At 35.0% G+C, this 24,382-nt stretch overlaps 1 protein-coding gene across 1 annotated transcript in view; it reads right to left on the bottom strand.

Annotated features, from left to right (window-relative positions):
- CDH18 (cadherin 18) overlaps positions 1–24,382 on the bottom strand; it is a 995,271-nt gene that overhangs the window by 734,055 nt on the left and 236,834 nt on the right. The gene's annotated exons all lie outside the window — the stretch shown is intronic.

Below are 24,382 nucleotides of genomic sequence, written 5' to 3'. Positions count from 1 at the left end.
GTTGTTTTGTTGTTCAAGTAGCTCATGGGGTTAGTGGAGTCTAGAGTAAAGAATATCTACTTATGAGATAGGAGCAGATAATATAGGGAAATGAAGTAGATTTAGTCTAAGAAACAGTATGAATGAGTAAGAAAAAGAGTAAATTGGTGACCAGATTATAGACTGAATGGCCCAGTCATTACTGCTTTAAATGAATTGATCGATGATGCAATGAGGTAATGAAGAACACTGTTGCCCAGTCACTGATATTTCAAGTTTAACATGACATCTAGTTTTTATGTGAAATTTCAAAATTCTCAAATCATGAGAAGAAAAAGTTAGAACTTAAACAAGTCATAGTGGAAGTCAAACATAATGCATATATTATAATTGTTATGAATACAGTGTTAGTATCTGTTGGCTTATCCAACAGCTTAGGGTATCAGGTGTCTATTATTAATGCGGTCAGTAAATAGGAGACTACCACAATGGACACCTAAACATGGAAAGAGTGTGAACTTCAAATGACACTAGGATATTACACATAAAATGGATTAAATTAAACATCTGTAGAAGTCAGCTGCTTTATGTTGAACTATGTTAAAGATGCTGAAGTCCTAACACCCAGTTAAAATGCAGTTATTAGGTTGGGCTCTATTCCAATATGGCTGGTGTCTTTATAACAAAAGAGAGACAGAGATGGAGACAACATCAATAGTGCCATGTGACTAAGTAGGCAGACATGTGCAGTGATGTGTCTATAAGCCAAGTAACCCCAAGTGTTCTAGCAACCCCAGAAAGTAAGAGAAAATCATGAAACCAATTGTTCCCTAGAGTTCTCAGAGAAATAATAGCCCTGCTGACATCCTGGTTTTGAACTTGTAGCTCTTAGAACTGTGAGAAACTAAAGTTCTGTTAAGTTACCTCGTGTGTGGTATTTATCATGGCAGAGTTAGAAAATTAATACTTCTATCTCTAATCCAGAACACTGCATGTGTGCATTTGGGATAAGAGGAATAAAGAAGAATACTTACAACCTATTATGGTGAAAGGCTGAATATCTTCCTATTAAAATCGCAGGTAAGGCATGGATGCCTGCATTCACTGCTTTCATTCAAAATTGCCCTACAGATTCGAGTTAGTAAAATAAGTCAAGAGAAATAAACAAATCACCCACATTGGAAAGAAAGAAATAGAATTGTGTTTATTTGTAAATGGCGTGATTTTCTTTGTAGAAAAAAAATGATATAGAGTGCTACAGAAACTAGTCAGCAAGTTTAGCAACTTTGTAAAACATAAGATTAACCTGTAAATATGAATCATATTATACATTCTAGTTATGCAGAGTTGAAACTGAAAATGAAAAAAAATGAAATACCATTGACTATAGCATCAAAATTTTGAAATACTTTGGGAAAATTACGATGATGTGAATGGCTTTTACAATAAAAACTATAAACATTGCTGTGAAAAGTTGAAATGTTAAGTAAATGGAGAGATATACTGTGATTATTTGTAAAAAGACTCAGTATTTGTAAGATATCAACTTTTTCAGATTTATCTATAGGTTTGTAGCAGTCAAAACTCCAGTAGGTTTCTTTTTTTGTAGAAATTGACAAGATGATTCTAAAGATTACATGGAAATACAAAATTATTTGAATATACAAAAACATCTGAATATTCATTTAAAAAGGGATGTCATTCCACACCATGAACTGTATACAAAAATTAATTCAAAATGCACTTATAAAATACAGGTAAATGCTAATTGTGTAACATTTCCAGGAGAAAAAAATCATAGAAAACTATTATGACCTTTGGTTATAAATGCATGTATGTATGCATCTTAGGTACAGCGCTAACAAAACAATCTATAAAATAATAAATTTAGGGGAGCCTGAGTAACTCAGTCATTTAAGCATCTGATATTGGCTCAGGTCATGATCTCATTGTTCCTGAGTTTGAGCCCCACATGGGGCTGTTTGCTGTCAGTACAGAGCCTGCTTTCGATCTTCTGTCCCCCTCTCTCTGCCTCTCCCCTGTTTGAGCTCTCTCTCTCACTCAAAAATAAACGTTGAAAAATAAAATACTTTACTTGAAAAAAAGAATAAATTACAACTTTGATTTCATCAAAATTAAAAAAAATAAAATTTTAACTTAAAAATTAAAAAAAATGTCTCTTCAGAAGACATTCTTAATATAATGGAAAAATAAACCATAGATTTGGAGAAAATATTTGCAAAGCATAACCCTAAAAAAGGATTTGTACACAAATATGCAAAGAACTCAAAAAAAGTTAATAAGAGAACAACAACAAAAAAGCAATTCATGCCCTCCCAATGACCCAAGGTTTGAATAGACACTTTCCAAATGTAGATATGCAGATGGAAAAAAAGTCACATGCAAAGATCAGCATCCACATCAATCTCTAAGGAAGTGTGAGGATTTTTTAAGTCAGCTTTTCTATGACACTTGCAAGGAGAAATGGTAGTTTGGATCTGGAAATACGTATTCCTTTTGGCAGTCACATCAGACACGCACTCCTTTATAGCATCTTCCATTAAGATTATTCAGTTAATGTCCTTGTTCTGAGTCCATTAAGAATCATTAAAATTATAATTTGGTCTTATCATAATAGATTTTCTAAGAGATGGAAAACATGCTGATCAATCAACATGTTGAGCTATTTTTTTCCCACTCAATCTGGAAGGATTGCCATGCGCGTTAAGCCTTATTCTTCTTGTGAGATACGTCAATCACTCCTCTAAAACTAATCAATTTATGGTCTGAGAAAATGCTAAATTTTGTCCTGCACCTACAACCGTTAGTATCAGACCCACAAACAGACTTGACCTCCCCAGCTAACGACTTTCTCTGAGACCCTGCTGATTGAGCTAGGGAATTCTCTATTTTTAACTAACATTTTTAACGAACACCTGAAGGAATCCAATTATCAGAGACTAATTATTATAGAATCTCACATAACAGTGTATGAATTAGAAGTCAAGTCACATTTGGGGTCAGTGAACTGCATTCTGTTCCATAGCCATAGTGCATCAAATTAATTCTCAGGGATAGCACATAGATTGTAACCTACTTGTAGCGTAGCCCTGACATTTGTTTCTTTTCTTCTGTGTATTGGAAATTCTTGACTCAAGTTTGGGTTGCTAAGGCATCCATTTCAAAGAAGCATCCACTTCAAAGAAGCCTCTGTCAAATGAACACACTGATGGTCACAAGCCTGTAGATAAAGAGCCAGGCCACTTGCCTACACTAAGGTTCCTTTTTTGTAGACCCTTGATCGATTTACCTAACTGGCCATGGGGCCACTTGAACTTTTCTCTTCCCTGTTTTTAATTCCCACGGTTTTGTTTTAAATTTACCAATAAAGAGTAAGCCCCGGAAACCCTAGGTCCCCACCCTTGACCCCAATAAAAGCAGACCCCCAGGCATATGTTCTCCCTCTCTCTCTAGCTACAACCTCACTGTGTGGCCTCATATGCGCTGTGTACGTTTCAGGTTCTGCAAGTAATAAACCTTTATTATTTATTTATTAATTTATTTATTTATTTATGTTTTTTTTCAAAGTTTCCTGATAGTTGTCACTGAAGGGTGCCTTGCAATTATAGGAACTACTGGGTCAGGTCCAACCACAACACTGGTTATTGATAGGCTGAGGCCAGCGAACAACATACTACAATTCATTTATATGGGTTATTTGAAAACCTCTTCAAAGGAATAACAGGCAAGAATACTGGTATATTTTATTTTATGTTCAAGAGCTAATTCATCGTACAAGTTCTTAATTTTTTAATGTTTTTGTTTATTTTGTTTTATTTTTTATTATGAGAGATAGAGTATGAGCAGGGGAGGGGCAGAGATAGAGGCAGAGAGAGAATCCCAAGCAAGAGCCTTACCATCAGCACAGAGCCTGAAGAGGGGCTCAAACTCATGAACCATGAGCCAAAATCAAAAGTCAGAAACTTAAACAACTGAGCCACCCAGGTGCCCTCATAGAAGTTTTTCTTTCCAGAGAAAAGTTTTTCTGCATATTGCCCAGTTACATTGTAGCCATTCCTTCTCATAAAAAGACAGCACTTCTTGGGACGCCTGGGTGGCTCCCTCATTTAAGTCTCCAGCTTCTGCTCAGGTCATGATCTCACGGTTCGTGAGTTTGAGGCCAGCATTGGGCTCTGTGCTGACAGCTCAGAACCTGGAGCCTGCTTCGGATTCTGTGTCTCCCTCTCTGACCCTCCCTTACTTGTGCTCTCTCTCTCTCTCTCTCCCCAAAATAAATAAATAAAACTAAAAAAAAATAAAAAAGACAGCACTTTTTGCATTGATTTTGATTTCTAGTGCTAGTTACCACACAAATAATTTTTTTTCTTGCAGATTCCATCATAATTACATGCACAAATCCTAATGCTAACCTAAAACCTCAATTATATGCTTTATCTAGAGAATAAATTTCTTAAACACTAAACTTGGTTATTAAAATGAAGAAAATTTACCTTGTGTTTAAATTCTCAACTTAATGATATTATTTTTAATAACATATAAAATTAAATCAATATAATTATTTCCCTTGTATATTTGTTTGTTATTTTGACATATTTATTTTTTATTATTTATCATATGCTACATATTATATATAATATTATAAATACAGATATTAAATATATATTATCTGTGGACTGAGCCCAAAGTCTAATGAAAAAAACAGATATATAAACAAGCAATTATAAGCAAAGCATATTATAAGCCCGTAACAGAAATATAAATATGGTGTTTGAGGTGGTATCTCTAAAATGTCATTGTTTATATTGCCACAATTATCAGTAAAGCAAGTAGTTTATAAATCAAAATTATGATATTAGTAGAGAATGACAAATTCAACATTTACTGAATTTATTATACATAGTAGTATTATTTAATAAGATGTACATATCATTTAACTGCCATTTATAATACCAATTATATTCGTTATTCATGATAAATAGAAAACAATAATTTCTATTGTGAGGAAAACAGTGCAATAATACCAGTATTTTGAATTACCAACATGTTTTTTTTCAATTTCAAAAAGCACATGTAGGATTTAAATGATAAAAAAAAAAAAAAAAGATACATAACCCGTAAACCTTGCTATTTGGGTGTACTTCATGTTAGAAAATGTTATACTTATTTTTGGGGGGATATTATACTTATTTTGGGGTGATTCTTGTTTGAGAAAATATCTAAAACCACAGGGTGCATTAACCCGTTCCTAATGTACCCTATGTTAACATAGTTGTCTACATGTATGGCATTTTCATCTAAACATTGGTGACTATCCTGGTATCCTAGAGCATGAAATGACACAACAGACAATCTTGCACAATATTTCTTTATTTCATGTTTTCATCTCTGGTTACAGAGTTCATAATCCAGCTCACTGAAACTGCTAAGGGGATAGTTCACAGTCCCCAAACACATACTGCAGGTTCTGTGCACTGAGATGCTGATTCTCAGATAGAGAAACTGAAGGACTCCATAAAAATCCGCTTTTTGCTTTTTTTTTTTTTTTTTGCTTCTATTCTTGCCAGGACCTGCACCCCCATTTCACACATGTCTTTAACACAAATAGCATATGTTCTCCTTATAAAGGTCAAACACTGAATGATTTCTCTAGAATAGATAACATCGACAGAAGGACCAGGTGAGAATGGCCCAGCAGAGCGATCACATGCATACCCCGGAATACTGGAGCTAAACATCTCAACTCCAAGACCCCTCGACTCCAAGGATTCACACTTGGGTCTTCACCTTTGTTTTAACTGGCTCCTGGATGACTGAGGGGACACCGACACCAGACCACCATCCTCAATAAAAAACCTGCAGACCCTGAACAAAGACAAGGCTCTGGCTTCTTTCCTTTCCAAGTCTCCCAGGTGCTCCGTCTGCACCTGCTGTCTGTCTGTACCTTCAATAAACTCTACTCTCACTTCTTGCTGATTCACATTTGATTTCCATTGACAGGCCAAAGACAATCTTGGCGGGTCCTGCGTTACCTGCTATGGGTCCCTGGGTCCTGCCTGCCAGCATCAATTGGATAAAATAAAAATCATTTACCTGCATCACAGTGCTGTCACAAACATGCAAGGTGCATTAATTTTTCTATACTTTCTACATCCTTGACAATACTTGCTTTCAAGACATTTTTTCCCCACCACCTAGTTGTACATGTTTCTTTCAAAATTAAATGAGCAAAATCTCATCCTGATATTTCGTTGCTTATATGGACTATATTTTCACCCAATTTTCTTTTTGGAAAAATTCTCTTGGAGTGATAGTACCTGAACAGTGATTCTGTGCCTAAGTGAATTACATGTAATGGGGACAATAGCGCAATTAGGGATGTCATTTGTAAAATTGATGTACAATTTCACAAACTTTACTCTGAAATAATTCTTAAAAATAAAGTTAACTTTGCTTATAATTTATCATCACCAGAGCCGAATTGATCTGTCTCTGAGTCACATACCTTAGAATATGGGACATATATAAGGATCTAAAAAATATTATGCAAATTTGAATTGAAGGATAAAATTGTGCCTCATTCTCCACAGGTGCCTCTGGTTGTAAATATTTGATTACTCTTGTTTGTTATAAGTTTCTAAAACAAACTAAAACTTTTCTATTTGATTCCTAAATATTTTCTCAATTACAGTATTGCAAATATCCCAAACATACATGAATATTAAAAACTCACAGCCTCAGAATTTTGATGAGGTTCACAATGTTTAGATTCTTGGATTTTCAACTCAAATCATATATTATCGCATACACCTACTCACACATAGACACACATGCACATACTGAATTACGATGAGCGGATAACAATAATAGAAACAATATTCTATGAATCCGATTCGAAATATTAGCTAATTTGACAGCTTGGATAACTTTTTTAACCCTGTAAAACAAGAAGCATTGACATGAAACAAATCGGCATTATGATGGTGATGCTTCATCACGTTTAAAATGTAATAAAGTAGGGGTGCCTGGGTGGCTCAGTTGGTTGAGTGACTGACTTGGCTCAGGTCATGATCTCGGGGTTCACGAGTTCAAGTCCCACGTGGGCTCTGTGCTGATGGCTCAGAGCCTGGAGTCTGCTTCAGATTCTGTGTGTGTGTCTCTCTCTGCCCCTCCCCTGCTCTCTCTCTCTCTCTCTCTCAAAACATAAATAAATAAATAAAATTTAAATGTAATAAAATATATCAAACATTTCTCATGCCATGGGATAATGGGAGAAAAATGGCATTGGTGAAACTGACCTGAACAACTTTTATTTTCATGAAATGTATTCTTGTGCAAGTGGCTGACGCCCTAGTAGCAGTTTGTGTATTTGATGTAAAAGGCATTGCATCTGCTAGGAAGCATTTCGCAAGGTCAGAAACGAAACACATCTGAACCTGCTGTTAACATTCAGCAAAATATACTGCAGATATTCTGGAATCTTTTTTTTTTTTCTGTCACTGTGGATCAGATGCCGTGCAACCTACATAGACAATGATGGCATACATTCCATTTCTGTAAAAATATGCTTTTCAATAGAGAAAGAATGAACTCTTACCAGTTCAGATGCAGAATCTCACTGCACTGCATCTTCCCTGACTACTGAAATCTTTAACGCTCACAGAAACCATTTATAAGGATTTGAGCATGTCTGTGAAAGTGATGTACAAGTTAAAAACATGGTAAAGAAGATTCCTTCGGAATCAAACTCCTTCATAAAAGACAAGTACTTCCTTTCTAAATTCAAAATAAGAAAATGTGACCAGTGATTCAAAATAATGGGCACTCAGCCATTTCTTTCCTCCTGGTCAAACCTTTTTTTTTTTTTTTTTTTTTATCTTTATGCTAAGTGTAGCATAACTGTACTCTAATTTCATGATACATAAGTTGGTACATCACAACATCTCAATAATTAGCCTATCAAGACAGAGAGATCTGGGGAGCCTGGGTGGCTCAGTCGGTTGAGTGTCCGACTTCAGCTCAGGTCATGATCTCACAGTTTGTGAGTTCGAGCCCTGCATTGGGCTCTGTACTGACAGTTCAGAGTCTGGAGCCTGCTTCAGATTCTGTGTCTCCCTCTTTTTCTACTCTTCCCCTGCTCATGCTCTGTTTCTCTCTCCTTCAAAAATAAATAAGCATTAAAAAATAAAAAAAATAAAGAGAGACCTAAACAAATACAAAACAACAGCTACTGAGAGGGAAAATGTTTAATTATATCTTAAATAGATCCTTACTGTGACAGTAAATTACACACACACACGCATGCACACACATACCTGCATACTGCAAATGGCATATCCCTGTAATATTTACAAAACAAATAATATGGATTATACTTCAGAATAATGGAAATTTGTGAAACTTTTATATTTTAAAATCATTACAGTTGGATATACTTTAATAGAATGATTCTTCAAGTTTCTTAAGCCCAATTCAACCATTCCAGAAGTTTACCATTTTTTTCAAGTTTTTAAAATTATATTACTTCTAGCGATGTCTTAAAAATTCTGTTGGCTATTTTGTGATGACACCTGTATCATGTCAAGTTTCCCCAACATTCTCTCTCATCAGTGGCATCAGATCATAGCCGCAATTAATTGGCATTCTTTTACTCAAAATTGCCCATTTTTGGTTAATGTCTCTTCTGCACTAGAGCCATAGTCTGGGCTCCAATATGTGTATAGTAACTAATTTAATATTCACAACTCCTTTTTTCTATCTTACAAATGATAATTTTAAGATGATAATCATGAGCTCATTATGAGATGTTAATTCATGCTCCCAATGACATAGTTAGTAGTTAATTGTTGAGTTAAAACCTAAGTTAGAGAAATCTAGCTATAAAAGCTCTGTTCTTCACAACTACAGACATTGTCACGAACGATGACAGTGCCAGCATTCTTGTGGCCACTTTGATCTACATAAATGTTCACGAACAGCCATTATGTCTGATGAGTGGTGCATTCAAAAGCCCACTATATGCCAGGTGACACTCTACTAACTTAGTACCAACTTTGGGACTTTCCAACTATAGGAACATGGCCAACATTTTTGTCTCTATGGATTTCTATTTCCTTATTTTAAAATGAGCATAACTCTATCTAACTCATTAAACCTAGTAGTTTATAGTGACATCAAATGAGATGTAGAAGAAAAAAAGATTTTTAAACACAGATTTTAAAATTATAGGTACAGTAGTAATACACTCAAAGAAGACACTATAAACCAGATAAACATTAAACTGCAGATTCAATAATAGTCTAACAATAAGTAGAGAAAGCAGATGGGAAAATTGCAATGCATTTAAAATAGGCAAATGGAAGCCTACAGAAAGTAATAAGTAGGTAGCTGTTTCTATTTCCATATCCTCATCACCTAAGCCTGTTGGTAATATCACTACTATAGCCATAATTCTTTTGGAATAAAGAAATCTAATTGCCCGAATTTAAAGATGATAAAAAGTAATATAGGTGCACAAAGGAGTTCAGGTGTCCTTCTTGATTGTTCACCAAAGGCAGGGGGAAATAACCTTTTCCTTCACTCTCAACTGTATTGTGTACCATTGTTCTTAGAGTTATCCTGGTTACTAGAAGCAGAGGCATCTGTGAGCATGTTAGGGCTCTCTGGGCTCTACCTTGACCTACTGAATCAAAATCTCTAAGGATGAGTCCCATTTAACATTAACAAGCTCCCAGGATGATTCTTATACATACTAATGATTGAGAATCACTGCTGGACACACAGACCCAACATCAAAGAAATCAAATTTGCTGTGCAGTAGAATGAGAAATATGTCAATAATGCTTATGTAACTCTCCAGCCAGATATGTGCAAAGATATGAACAGAGAAGAGCAGAGATGGACATATTCATTCAGGGAACATTTAAATACCTGCTCTAGACTTGGACCTGAGTTGAAATGCTGAGGTTAACAAAGGTGAATAAAGCATAGTCCTGCCTTTACGTAACTCAAGTAATTAACTGTAATAATTATTGGAAGTTTCCAAATCAAGACACCTCATCAAACCTAGAGGGATTAAAATAACTACAAAGAAGGTGATATTTGAGCAGTGTCTTGACAATTATGTCAGTTTTAAGAAATAATCTACGGATCAAAGCTTGATTGGAAAGCCAGAGATAACATGTCCAAAGTCATGACAACATGAGGAAGAGTGGCTAATTTGGAAAACTGACAATTGTAATCTGATAGCCAACAACTGAAAAGCATATGCAAAAGTTGAAAAGAAAGAAAGAAGGCAAGAAAAAAAAAGAAAGAAAGAAAGAAAGAAAGAGAAGGGAAAGGAAGTTGTGAGATAGGAATTGGAGATGTAGACTCAGTTCAGAACAATGTTGTTCTGTGTCATACTATGAAATGAAACTAGACGTGATTCTATGTTGCTTAGAAGACTCACTGAAAATCACAAAAAGGGTGGCATGTGTTGAGATTCTAGTTTTAGGAGATGGATGGATTAGAGGGCAAGAATGGATGCAAAAGGGCCCAGTAAAGAAGATCTTGAAGTTGACAAGAGACTTAAAAACACATCCTAAATTATGAGTGGAGTCAAGGATGAAGAAGGAAGTGTGGTTTCCAGAGATGTTGGTGCATGTTGGGAATAAAATATAAGATATATAAGATAATCTAACACACCTAATATAAGATATATAAGATATATAAGATAATCTAATACACCTAATATAAGATAAGGTGTATTATTGAGAGGCGACATCTTTAGTTTGGAGCATGACAGTTTGAAGTCACTGGAGGAAATGGTGAATCAAAGAGTTTTTAATGGAGGAAAATTCTGGGTTAGAAATACTAATTCCAGAGCCATTACCATGCAGGTGATAGCTGATCCCAGAGAAATTGACGAGAGTTCTCAAAGAGACTGACAGTCAGGAAAGAAGATGAAGCGAATCAGACAGGGGAATAAGAAAGGAAGGGAGAGCATTAAAGTAAATGAAGGATTGTCTGGGGGGTAATAATGGGTAGCTAAGCATTGAAAGATTATGCAAAGATTAAAAAAATAAGAACCCAAACTATGTTGAATATGGCAATGTAGAGACCTTTGAACTATCAGAAGAAAACCAGGTCAGTAGAGCGGTTGGACAAATATTTTAAAATTTTGAGGACTAAAAGGAAACCATGTGGCTGTATAGAAAGGCACAATTTAGAAAGGACATGGAACTGTTCAGTTTTAATTTTATTTCTTTTGAGGAAATAGTTTTTAAAATTAAAAAAATATTTTTAAAGATGGGAGGATTTTAAATACATATACTCCATGTCAAAAGGACCTAGCAGAATGGAAACAATGTTTTCTTTCCAGAAAGAGGACATAATTAAAGATATAAGGCAAACCATCAAAGCATCCAGCTTTGATTTTCCGAGATATTAGGTCCCCAAAGCAAAACAGTCCAAAGCAATTTGTCAAGGCACCCATCGATTTCAAGCAGCCGTTATTTTATTTATTTTACCACAGGCAATTTTTTTTTAAGTTCAGAACATCTCCTCTGGCCCTCCTGACTTTCTAGTCTTTTTGCTTACTCTGATTCACCTCAGTGAGCTGATCCCCATTCTTCAGTCATTTCTTTCATGGCTTCCTTTCTGTAATGTCATCATATACAATTTGAGGACTTTCTGATTCAGTAACTCCCCGAAGACCTCAAGTATTCTCTTCAGTTGAAGCATAGTGAGGTCATTCCTGTCTCACAGTTCTGGAGGATGGAAGTCTGAAATCAACATGTCAGAGGTCGATGCTCTCTCTGAAGTGTTGGGGGGAGTCTGTCCCATGCCTTTCTTTTAGCCTTGGCATTGCTGGCAATTGTTGCAATTCCTTGTCTTGTAGAAGTATCTCTCTATACTTCTCTTGCATCATCACATGGCATTCTCCCTGTATGTCTTCACATTATCTGTGAAACATCACTTTGTATGTGTCTGTCTTTAAGTCTCTTCTTCTCTACTTAGAAGGACACTAGCTATACTGGATTAGTGCCCCATCCATGACTTCATCTTAAGTTGATTACATCTGCAAAGACCCCATTTCCAAATAAGGTCATGGTCACAGGTCCTAGGGGTTAGAACTTCAACATATCTTTCCGGAGAGACCAACTAATCCTATAGCATTTGTAATGACTGAACTGAAATGATGTAGGATGGCAGCAGGAAGGGTGTGGGGAAAAAACATAGAAAAAAGACAGTGTGCAAAAATCGTCCTAAGAAACATATCAATGGGCTGATGAGGAAGAGATATGTGCTGAACAAAGAAGAAGAAAGGAAACTAATAGAGTGTTAATAGGTAAGACAGAAAAGAATTACCCAATTTAGAAAATAAGTTGTGTAACTAAAAATCAGGATAATTATGCTTCCCATGGGGTATTTGAAATTTAAATATCCATGAAAAAAAGAATTTTCATTTTTTTCTTCAAGAAGAAACATAAAGAGTAACAAGTAAAATTTAAGATAAATTCACTTGCAACAAATTTTAGAAATGAATTTGAAATATTTTAATAAATGAATGAAAATGGTAATATAATATTGTTTTTAGCATGATCAAAATTTTTGAACAATTAATTTATATAAACCACTTACTTTGATGGATTATATATGTAAATATTATAAATCTCAATGTGTAGAAACACAGGAAATATAAAAACCTCAAATAACTGGGGCACCTGGGTGTCTCAGTCGGTTAGGAATCCAACTCTTTATTTTGTCTCAGGTCTTGATCCCAGGGTAGTGGGACTGAGCCCCTGCTCTCATTCTCTCTCTCTCTCTCTCTCTCTCTCTCTCTCTCATTCTCTCTCTCTCTCTCTCTCCCCCCCGTCCCTCTCCCCTGCTCTCATTCTCTCTCTCTAAAATAAAAAAAAATTAAAAACTAGAATGATTATAAATAAAAATTACTGTTGGTTGGTTAATGGTGTCTCAGAATAAAGTCAAATTCATTAATGTACATGCATATTCACTTGAATCTTCTCTGTTGATTTTCTCCTAATTAAGTGGCATGTAGTAATCTCAGTAAATATGATTATTCAATGCATATTCATTGTTAAATAATAGCACAGGCAACTTACATATACTTCGAGTCAAATATTTACTACCTTTAATCTTTTACATCGGTAACTTTTGGTTAGACAATATAGGTAAGAAAGCACTTCAATGCCCATTGTTGATCCTCTTATATACCCCAAATAGCTATTCTGTCTAATAAGTAAGCAACTTAACAACAGACCATAACAATTATTATCATTTTTTTCACTTTCGTTGTACATGCTTAAGACTTAAAAGTGAATTAATGTATCCTGTTAGCCCATGAAAGAAAGCAATAATGCATATCAACCAAGCACTGTGTACCAGAAATACATATTGCTTGTTTTTTAATGTGATTTGTAAGTTTTGGTATGGTTTTCCCTTAAATGAGAGATGACAAGAAGGGATATCAAGGAATAGTCAGTCTCCTTAACTTACAGCTAGCTCTAATAGTAAACATTTATTTATATGTGATGACAGAGTCTCAGTAACAAAGACAGTAGATTAGCAATCACAACAAAATCTATATTATTAAATTTTATTAAATATTTATATTATTTAATATAATAATTTTATATTATTAAATTTTATTAAATTTATTTATATTATTAAGTCACTTAATTTCAGGTGGCAGCAACATTAAAAACTATCTTTCACCTGACTTTATCTTATTTTACCTTTTCTTGGTTTCCATGTCTTTTAATCCTGCTTTAAAATTTTCAAATATATATATATATATGTATATATATACACACACACACATATATATGACTAAATTACATCATTTTGAAGAGAATGGTTTACAAATTAAAGAAAAATGTCAAAGTGATTTAGCTTAAATATATGTAAATCAGATGGATTAACTATTTGATTTTATCTATCTTTTATCTATCATTTATCATCTCCCTCCCTATATCTATATATCTAAACTTTTTTAATGTTTATGTTTTAATATTTAGTTTTGAGAGAGAGAGAGAGAGAGAGAGAGAGAGAGAGAGAGAGAGAGAGAGAGCGCAAGCCAGATAGGTACAGAGAAAGAAGGAGACCAAGGATCTGATATGTGGGCTCTGCTCTGAGAGTAGAGAGCCTGATGCAGGGCTCTATGCCATGAACTGTGAGATCATGACCTGAGCCAAAGTCATACTCTTAACTGACTGAGCCACCCAGGCACCCCTAAAAAAACAACCCCAAAAAACCATTAATTGGAAATATCAAGTAAGCATACTAACTTAATGGCTATTATTTCAGACTGGGTTTTACGCATAATTAAAGTGTGAAATATGCAACATGAATTTTGAACTCTGTGTATATAATTTCACTTGATATAATTTTGGAAGAAAAATTATAATATTTTAGATGTGTACTAATTAAAGTTGTTACAGGTCAAATTTTCTCCACTGTTAGGATTGAAAAAAAAACATGCATACTATGAAATGTACTTGGGCACTGTATATAATTAACTTAGAACAACAAGAATAACATCAATGAAAACAAGGTGTTTCATAATTTTATATGATTTTGCATCACTTTGTATACTGAATTCTACTATCATGGATTCTTAGGTTCTGAGAAGGAGTTATAACATCCGCTTGTATATCCATGATGAGACAACAGGAAAGATTTTGTTGAAAGGAAGGCAGTGGACACTTAATGGAAAATAGGAAAAAAAATCCTGGGGCACCTGGGTGGCTCAGTCAGTTAAACATCCAACTCTTGATTTCAGCTCTGGTCATGATCTCATGTTAGCACAGAGCCTGCTTGGTATTCTCTCTCTCCCTCTCTCTCTGCCCTGCCCCCACTCACACACATGCATGCCCTTGTGTGCACTCTGTCTCTCTCTCAAAATGAATCAATAAACATCAAAAAAAGAAAAAAAATAATTTTCAAACAATTTTAAGACTATTACCAATTGTTTAAAGATTATAAAGTAAAGTAAGTTTTAGAAAAGCCCTAAACACCTCAGATTATACACACACATGTGTATATAATTCACAGTGAATTATATTCTCTATATTTATAATCACACTTTGACAGGAGTATATCATCTGCTTACATAGTTCTATAATAGATTGTTACTAAATTCACAGCACTCCTGCTAAATTTTTATAATATATTATAATGTTACTAAATTATCTTAAAATCAAAGCAGTTGCTATGACACTAACTACTTCAGTACCACATGTGACAGTCAACTAATGTGTAATTTGTAATATATGTAATATACTTTTGTGTAATGGTACTGCAGTATCTTAAATTCACTTAAACTTGTACATATTATAAACATTTTGATCACAGGATAGGATTATAGAAAGCATTGTCATTCTCTCCTGATTTTAAAAAAGAATCATCTTACTCTGCTATTTATACATTCACCATTTTGCTTAAAGTGAGATCAAGGAGCAAAGAAACTCTTCAATTTATTAATACAACCACATAAATGTATGCAAATCCAGACTGCATTACTTGAATAAGCATTTAATGGTTATGAATTAAAAATTGTTCTTAATATAACTACTTTAACTATTTTTATGTGTTCTATTATTTAAGTATATTGGGATACATAGATGATGAATAGATGGAAAGAGACATTTGTGTCTACTCCATTATGTCCATTTGTCTATCTCTCATCTTACCAGAATGAATTGAATGTAGTCTATTAAAAACAAAGGACTTAGTACATACATAAATATATAAAAAAAACTTAGGATAGGAAATTATTTTATTTTATTTACTTTTTAACAAAATTATTTGCAAAGTCAACGAAGGCAACAGGGCAAAGTGGAAATAGAATGGTGATATTTATTGAAATAAAAGATGTTAGTACACAAAACTCACGATAATGACCCCATAGGTATTTTCCTTCTCACTTCGATTTTATGGATTATGATTTTAAACATTTTCAAGAACTGCCGTATATAATCATGACAAGTTCCCTCTGAGAGAAGAGCTATGCTCACGTAGCATGAGGAAGCTGACACATAGAAAGGATGAGTCACTAGCTAAGGTCAGGTTGCTGGCAGGTGGCTGCTTTTACATTTAGCAAGTCTAACTCCAAAGCATGATCTCAAGCAGTACAGAGGGCTTCAGACTCTTTCCTAGAGGATGACTATGATCTTGGCTTTAATTTTTATTGCAACAAAAGAAACCAAATCCCTTTAATGAGCCATAGTATCCATAATATAAAATATAAAAACAGGGCAATCGCACAAATTGTGGGTCTCCATAACCTGGGCACCATATAAGGTAAAGAGTCACAAAAGCATTGCCACGGTGAATATATCCAGCAGCCCATCCCTTTTTTGTTATAAACATTTTTCAGTGTGAACAATAACAAATCAGTTCTAAGACAGGACAACCTGGGAGGTGCTTGAGTTAGGTGGTAGATATGGGTTTGTGCAATCCGAATAAATACCTCCCTGGAGCTCTTGTGGAAGTCTTGTGGTTAATTTGACAGGACAAAATATAGAATAAAATGATTCCTTACAGACTGGCTTCTGAATCAGACACTGGAAAATAATTGTGTAGCAGTGAGTTTGAGATTAATTTCTTTGACAATATCTATTTTATTCTGGTAAGTAAGTAGAAGGCATCTATGTTGCCCAATTACTGTAGTCTCCATTATTCTATACACATCGAAGCTAATCAGCTGTAGTTGTTTTTGGTTTTTTGTTTCCACATAGTAAAATAGAAAAGAATGGAACTTGCCTGGTTAGAAAACTAGCTGACCTCTACAGTGAGTGTATTGTGGGCAGGACTGAGACTCATTTAAGTTTTCAAGTTACCATGTAAATAAATAGTTAAGTTCAAAAAAGCCATAATTCAGTTGCATGGTGAGAAAAAGCAAGCTATCTCTCTTGTAAGACCTCCCAGTTACCTATACTTAAAAAAAAAAACACTATTAAAGATTTAATTTAGAAAATATACTTTTGTTTTTTTTTTCCACAGAAAACATTAGATACAATAACTAAATGAAATATATTCACTTATGTAACTGATATATTACAAAGAATGATAAAAGAAAACTCAAGGCAATTTTTAGTACCTGCTATAAAAATGGAAGATTCAAGGGGAGTCTGAGATAAGTTTAAATGAAATGTCATGACTTCTGGAACATTCTAAGAGAGGAGTAGAGAAAGTATGAAGGCCCATTAAGAAGGTAAGGCCGTTCTAAAAGTGAGAGATAATGATGGCTCAACTCCAAATAGAAACGCTGATGCAGACAAGTTGTCAGATTCTGGAAAAATTGAATGTAGTTTAGCATCAAAGTGGAAGTTACTAGGATGATTACAAGCCATTTGGCCAAAGCGGCTGGAGGAGAGGATACGATTTCCTCAAGTTAAAGTTCCAGAAATGCCAAATAAGCTACACATCCAACAATAATAAGGATCAAACAAAAAGACATACATTGTTTCTAGCAGATTTCTTTTCAAGAAGGTGTAAAACATAAAAATGTTCAGAGAACACCTGTGCCCATGGCTCAACATTTATTCGTACACTGTTATATAAAACAATAACCTGGAAAACTTAGGTTTGCAAAGAATCAAGAAATAATGTATTTTAGATGAAATACCATACAGATTAAATCTGCAATATAGATGGAGTAAAAAAATGCATTTTTCTGAAACTAGGATTTAGGCAGATTGGACTATCCCATGTGAATTCACAAAATCAAGTAACTCTCAGGATTTGAAGGTCAATATGGTGAAGGAACGTTCTTGGAATATTTGCATTTGATTTTGTTTTGGATTTGTTTTTGGTTTTGTTTTTCAAGTCTGCAACAGAAGGCTGATACTCTTCTGGATCTTTCTTGTTAGGGTAGCTGAGTATCAGATTCTGGAGCAGGAAAGCGTAAGCTCCATAGAGGTCCATAGAACTAGGATTCTCCCAAACTCATTCATTCACACATTTTTTTTCCTTAGAAATCTGGAAATATCATAGAATCTAAGCCATACAGACATCTCCGTGTAGTTAAAATTATATGTGTATATATTTCCCTGAAGGAAATAAAATATTTGAATATCCATCTTTTCCCATCTTTCCCTGCTACCTATCTCCACATTAATATATTTATAATATATTTATATATTTATATATAATTAATATATATTATATATATTAATTATATTATACATTATAATTATATATTAATATATATTATAATATATATTTTATATATATTAATAGATATATTAATATATATAATGTTTATTTTTAAGAGAGAGAGACAGAGGGTGAGCAGGGAGAGGCCGAGAGACAGGGAGACACAGAACCTGAAGCAGGTCCCAGACTCTAAGCTGTCAGCACAGAGCCCGACACCAGGTTTGAACTCGTGAACCATGAGATCATGACCTGAGTTGAAGTCAGACACTTAATTGACTGAGCCACACAGGCACCCCCAAGACAGCATATATTTTTTCCACCTAGAAGCTATTGCCACACTAGTCTTTGGGAAGACAATTTTTAACATAATTTTAGGGCAGGTTGGGGCTAAGCCTGTTTCAAGTTACCGCCATTGACAAGAAATGAGAGAAAGGACATTTTCATGTAACCCTTAGATGATGAGATTTCACATATCCCCAAGAATAAATGGTTCAGCCATCAAAAGAATATAAAATCTCCACAGACTGTCTTCACTTTCACAATAGGCTAGCCTCCCTAACTAATAGAACAACAATAGGTCTAACAAAAATAATGTACATATAATCTATGAGATGACTGTGCTTTTGAACTATACTGGGTCCTAATATTTTACTTTGTCCTCAATTTATGTTATGTATTACCGTTCAACAAGACTCTTCTTCATTAAAATAAATTATTTTAAACAAGCAAATTTATTTTAAAACACATTTTTATCCCCAAATCAGACATACAGCCACAACAGAATTAACGCTTCCATAGAATACAGAATATGCAGAACAAATGAAAGTTAAAATCGCTACTATATTAATCTGAACACACATCATTCACCTTAATAAAGAAAACCAAGGGAGATAGATACTCGAGGACTGTTTAGGAGCCTGACAAAGAAAGGTAGAAAACACAGAAATGGCTTATTATATATAGGTTGATGTGGTTCCTTTAGCCTGATTGGGGACTTCCAATTCTACCATGTGTCCTTCCATGGGCATCTTTGAGAAGCATGATACTTGCTTTTTCTCAAAGGTAAGAGCAGAGTCATTGGATAGGCCAGTCTCTGAATCGGGTTGGGCACAACAGAGGAATTCTCCACTATGTGCAGGGAAACATATTAAAACTTCAACTTCTATTCATTTCATTTCATCATTTTAACATTTCTACTTTGGTCTATGCTGTTTGATTTGCGTAATATGTCCATATACAGTATGTGTGTGTGTGTGTGTGTGTGTGTGTGTGTGTGTGTATGTAAGTATGTAAGTATATGTAAGTATACAGTATATATCTAATTTATCATTACAAATATACATGTATTGGGGAGCTTGTTAAATCTCTTGCTGATTAAATAAGATTGAGTCAATCAATTTTTGGAGACCGCTACGTGGAACCTTAGTTTTTGAAAGTCTATCCAGACAGATGACACTTCTGATTGCAGTTTTCTCTAGTCTGTGGGAATCAAGTAGTAGAGGAAAGCAGGTGAAACATGTTTCAATTAATTAAGAACTCTCTTTTAATCTAAGTTTTGACGTCTGACGCTTGGGTGTTAAATATTTGTATTTATAAAATCATGTCCATAGTTTATAGCAATTTATTTTTTTCACATTTAAAAAATGTAATGTTTATTTATTTTTGAGAGAGAGAGAGACTGCAAGTGGGGGAGGGGCAGAGAGAGCAGGAGACACAGAATCCGAAGCAGGTCCAGGCTCGGAGCTGTTAGCACGAGCCTCATGCGGGGGTCGAACTCACGAATTGTGAGATCATGACCTGAGCTGAAATCGGATGCTTAACAGATTGAACCACCCATCTTTTTCATATCTTTAATTCCTTCTCTACCAAAATAATAGTTGATAATGTTATTGTTACTAATAGTAGGAGTAGCAGTTATAGTTGGCAGAGGAGGTGATGTATTGTCAAGAATGTTCCTTAGAAATTACTTGGCATTTAAATTCTCAAAAGCAAACAATCTTTGGCACACAGGTATCTTTTTTAGTTCAATTCTCCTAATCTGCCATCCTTCCCTACACTGTTGGCTTTTGATTCTCTGCTGCTATGATTTGCCTCATCTAATTGCTGTATGTGTTAAAGACCATGCACTTTAATTCAACACTAAATTAGTTTGAGACGTGAATGATTTGAAATGTCAAGAAGCTGTATCACTCCAGTAAATCAAATACACTGTCTGTATTAAGAGAATTCTAATTGAGGAGGCAGTTAAACCATGAATCTCGCCAATTTTCTGGTATGGAGAACTTTCTACTGCCAAGCTCAAGAGGACCGAGGGTGAGCCACAGAGGTGTGTTTAGACAGTAGGGATGAAGAATTTCTTAAACATCCTTTGCTCAATGTGTTTATTCCTCCCTGTAGGCAGAGCATGAAGTTCAGTATGTGATGTGTTACTGTTTATATTTCAAAGCACCTACCTAGATTTGATATAATTGATTTTTTTAAATAACTCCAAAATGAGAATTACTTGAGAATCAGCATGATCCATAACTCAGACTTATTTACATATGATTTTCTACACCAACAACAAGGCAAACTTTATATGCAAGGTGAAGGGAAGAAGTGGAGAGGGTCCTTGGTTCTTTGTTATTAAGCGAAAAACATGAAGGTGTACCATTATTCTAAGGTCTAAGTAGCTCACGTGTCTAGAGAAGTCTTCAATTGTGAGCTTGCTCACAGTTAAAGTGAGTTAGTCAAAGAGAGGTTATAAAAGCATTTAGTGGGGGACAGTAGAGGAAAAACATTTTTTATGATAGTTACTTCCAACTTCTCCTGCGTCTTTGAGTCTATTAAAGGTCTCAAGGCATCAGGCAGGGCTACAGATACCAAACATGCAGATAACTTATTCCAGAAGAAGCCACGTGGCTTTGGCCCTTGTCTCTTCTCAGACTTATCATTGTAGAACAGGAATTGAGTTGCTCAAGCACACGATAATAACTCCATTTTTTTCTATGAAATCAACTGTGTTCACGCCTATAAAGGTTCCAAGTGCAGGCAAAGCAGAGGAGACAATCATTTAAAAGAAATGCAATGTGACAGTGCAATTACATTTCAGTAATGAACCCTGGGGTTGTCATATTATCATGTGTCTGAAATATACTTATTATAGATTTGTACAAAAGACAATTATTAAATCACACTGCAAATGTAATTTATGGCTGAATATGATGAATTATCTAGTTTGTATATTATTGTTTAATATTATTACTTATGTTCCAAATGCCCTCCCTATCAATGCTTATTTGAGGCTTTCTCTAACACATCATAAGTTTTATAATATTATATAATAAACCTTTCCTAAAAGTCTAAGCATGTGCTAACTTTCTCCATTGCTTTGGGAATCACTTAGCTCTTTGAAAAGGCTATATAGGGGCGCCTGGGTGGCTCAGTCGGTTAAGCGTCCGACTTCAGCTCAGGTCACGATCTCATGGTATGTGAGTTCGAGCCCCGCGTCGGGCTCTGTGCTGACTGCTCGGAGCCTGGAGCCTGTTTCAGATTCTGTGTCTCCCTCTCTCTCTGACCCTCCCCCTTTCATGCTCTGTCTCTCTCTGTCTCAAAAATAAATTAAAAAAAAAAGTTAAAAAATTAAAAAAAAAAGAAAAGGCTATATAAAATAGTGGTAATATATGAGAGAAAAAATCATAAAATATGCGTTTTTGAAAAATAAAAAAGTTAGAAATGTTCAAGCCCCAAGTTAGAAATGTTCCAGCTTTTCTTCACAAATCTGTATAGAAACATAGGATCATAAGGTTTAATGTTACGCACTTATGTAAGATTCATTATTAAGAAAGATTCCTTACTGTTTTCCATCAATTTTATTGGCATTGGGAACAAAAGGATATAAGCAAAACAACAACAAAACAAAACAAACAAACAAACAAAAAAAACAAGGTCATTGCCTTCATTGAGCTTACAGTCTAGTTGCAGCAAAAGAATGACTCAAATTTTCATCTGGTTAAATATACATTTTCCAACTCTAATTGTTATAAGGAAAATACAAGATGTATTGGGAACATGTAACACAGAGCTCAATTCTAGTCTCGGGGGTCAGGGATGAATTTCCTGAAAAATTACATTAAGCTATATAATAGAATAAATCATTTAGCAGGAGATGCGTGGCAACTTAAAAGAATGCAAAAGAAGGAATCCAGTGTGGCTAAAGGGCAAATTCAAGGAGAGTATGGAATGACATGGAGCCTTGTATCCTAGAACAGTGGAGAATCCATTGAGGTGACTAGGGCAGGAGAGTTACATGAATGAGTTTATGTTTTAAAATATCGTTTGGGCTTTAGTGTCGAGAATAGAACTCAGGGGACAGAGAAGGTATGAAGAGATCTGTTAGCAGCCTACTGGCGTAGCTCAGGGAAGATATGATAATAGCTTGTCTCATATAATTTATGAATGAGAGACATCCACCATGCAATATGATGTTTGCAAATTTTGTTTTCACATTAAAGAAAACAAAACCCTAAACAGTCATACAAATTCAACTTAGAACCACACTAGAGAGAACATCATCTAATTCACACATGCTAAGGATAAGAAAGAAGTAATGCCTTAAGAGATTAAAATGAGCTACTTGCATTGTATTTCATGTACGTAAATTGACTACAAATTGGAAGGTAAAAGTTATTTGTAAAATGGAAGCCAAAAAAGGAACTAAACAATATTTCCTTTCTCTTGATGTTTACTTTTTTTCACATTAAGCAACAGGTACCTCAAGCCATAACCAAAAGATAAGATACAGTATGATCATTATTCAAGAACTCTCCCTAATACTCACAAAATGTCCTCACCAGGACAGTCTCCATGGACACAATCTGGTCTCTCTTTTACTTTTTCAAAATGATGAGGTCAGTTTGACATTAATTTTCAACATTCACATTTTCATGTATATAAACATCAGTGAAAGTTGGATCTATTTAATCTGGAAGTAAAAACACTTATTTTTATGGCCTTTAGCTAAATTGAGGTTTTTAGTCGAAAAATGCACATTAAGATGAAAGTTGTTTGTTTGTTTGTTTGTTTGTTTCTTTCAAAGTGTATACATCACAAATGCCTGCAGTTGTTTATTTGCGTCTTTGAAGGCTGATGCTTTTGTGGACCGATTTTCAAACACCATTTCACAGAAAACTGTTTACAGAGTTTAAATCTGTTAAGTTCGTACGGTTGGAAAGTCAAAAAGAGGTTTTCTGTTATATTTCAAAAGTATTTGTGTGTGTGTGTATAGAAATGAAAACAGGGAGGGGAAATGATCACACTCATTTAATAAGCTTTGAAAACACCAAGAATAACTAAAATATGATGAAAACGAGTACTTAAACAAGAGTTAGAAAGCAACAATGAAGTTACCCTAAAAGTCCTATTTTTTCGGGGTGCCTGGGTGGCTCAGTCGGTTAAGCGGCCGACTTCGGCTCAGGTCATGATCTCGCGGTCCGTGAGTTCGAGCCCCGCGTCGGGCTCTGTGCTGACAGCTCGGAGCCTGGAGCCTGTTTCAGATTCTGTGTCTCCCTCTCTCTCTGCCCCTGCCCCGCTCATGTTCCCTCTCTCTCTCTCTCTCTCTCTCTCTCTCAAAAATAAATAAACATTAAACAAAAATTTAAAAGAAAACAAACTGAAAAAGTATTTCACAAGTTTATTCTTCATGAATAATGGTCTATTGTCTTCCCCAACTAACATGAAACAGAATAATAGGTACCTACAACAATAGCCACTTTGTTAATGTAAGCAATGGGTGCTTATCTGATACAAAAATATCATTATACACATATACAATTATTTTAATATATTCAGGAAAAAATTTGCAAAATGTCTTGATTTCTGCTTTACTCTGGTCCTTTATTTTCACTTGCACACCTAGCCCCACCCAACTCTATTAAAAACACCACAGTGTACCGAGTGTCTCAAGGCAAACACCCAGGAGGAGGGCACCGTTCTCTTCCGCTGTCCCTGTCCTGGTATCTGCTGGCTTCACTCCCAAGCTCTGTCTCCTTCTGACATCCTGTACCACACCTATTTTATTTCTCCAAATCGACATCTCCTTCCCACCTTGTGGATTCTGCACGTGAAATTCCCCGTGCTTGTGACCCTCACCCCCCCCCCCCCACCAGATCCTCACTGAGACTCTGCTACTGTCCAGTTCCCTCGTGTGAGCCTGTCTTCTTGGGTGTGTGCTTCTTGGCGTGTG

This window comes from Acinonyx jubatus, chromosome A1 (assembly GCF_027475565.1).
Source record: "Acinonyx jubatus isolate Ajub_Pintada_27869175 chromosome A1, VMU_Ajub_asm_v1.0, whole genome shotgun sequence".
NCBI lineage: Eukaryota > Metazoa > Chordata > Mammalia > Carnivora > Felidae > Acinonyx > Acinonyx jubatus.
Note: the sequence above shows the minus strand (reverse complement) of the source record. Positions and strands in the feature narration are given on the sequence as shown.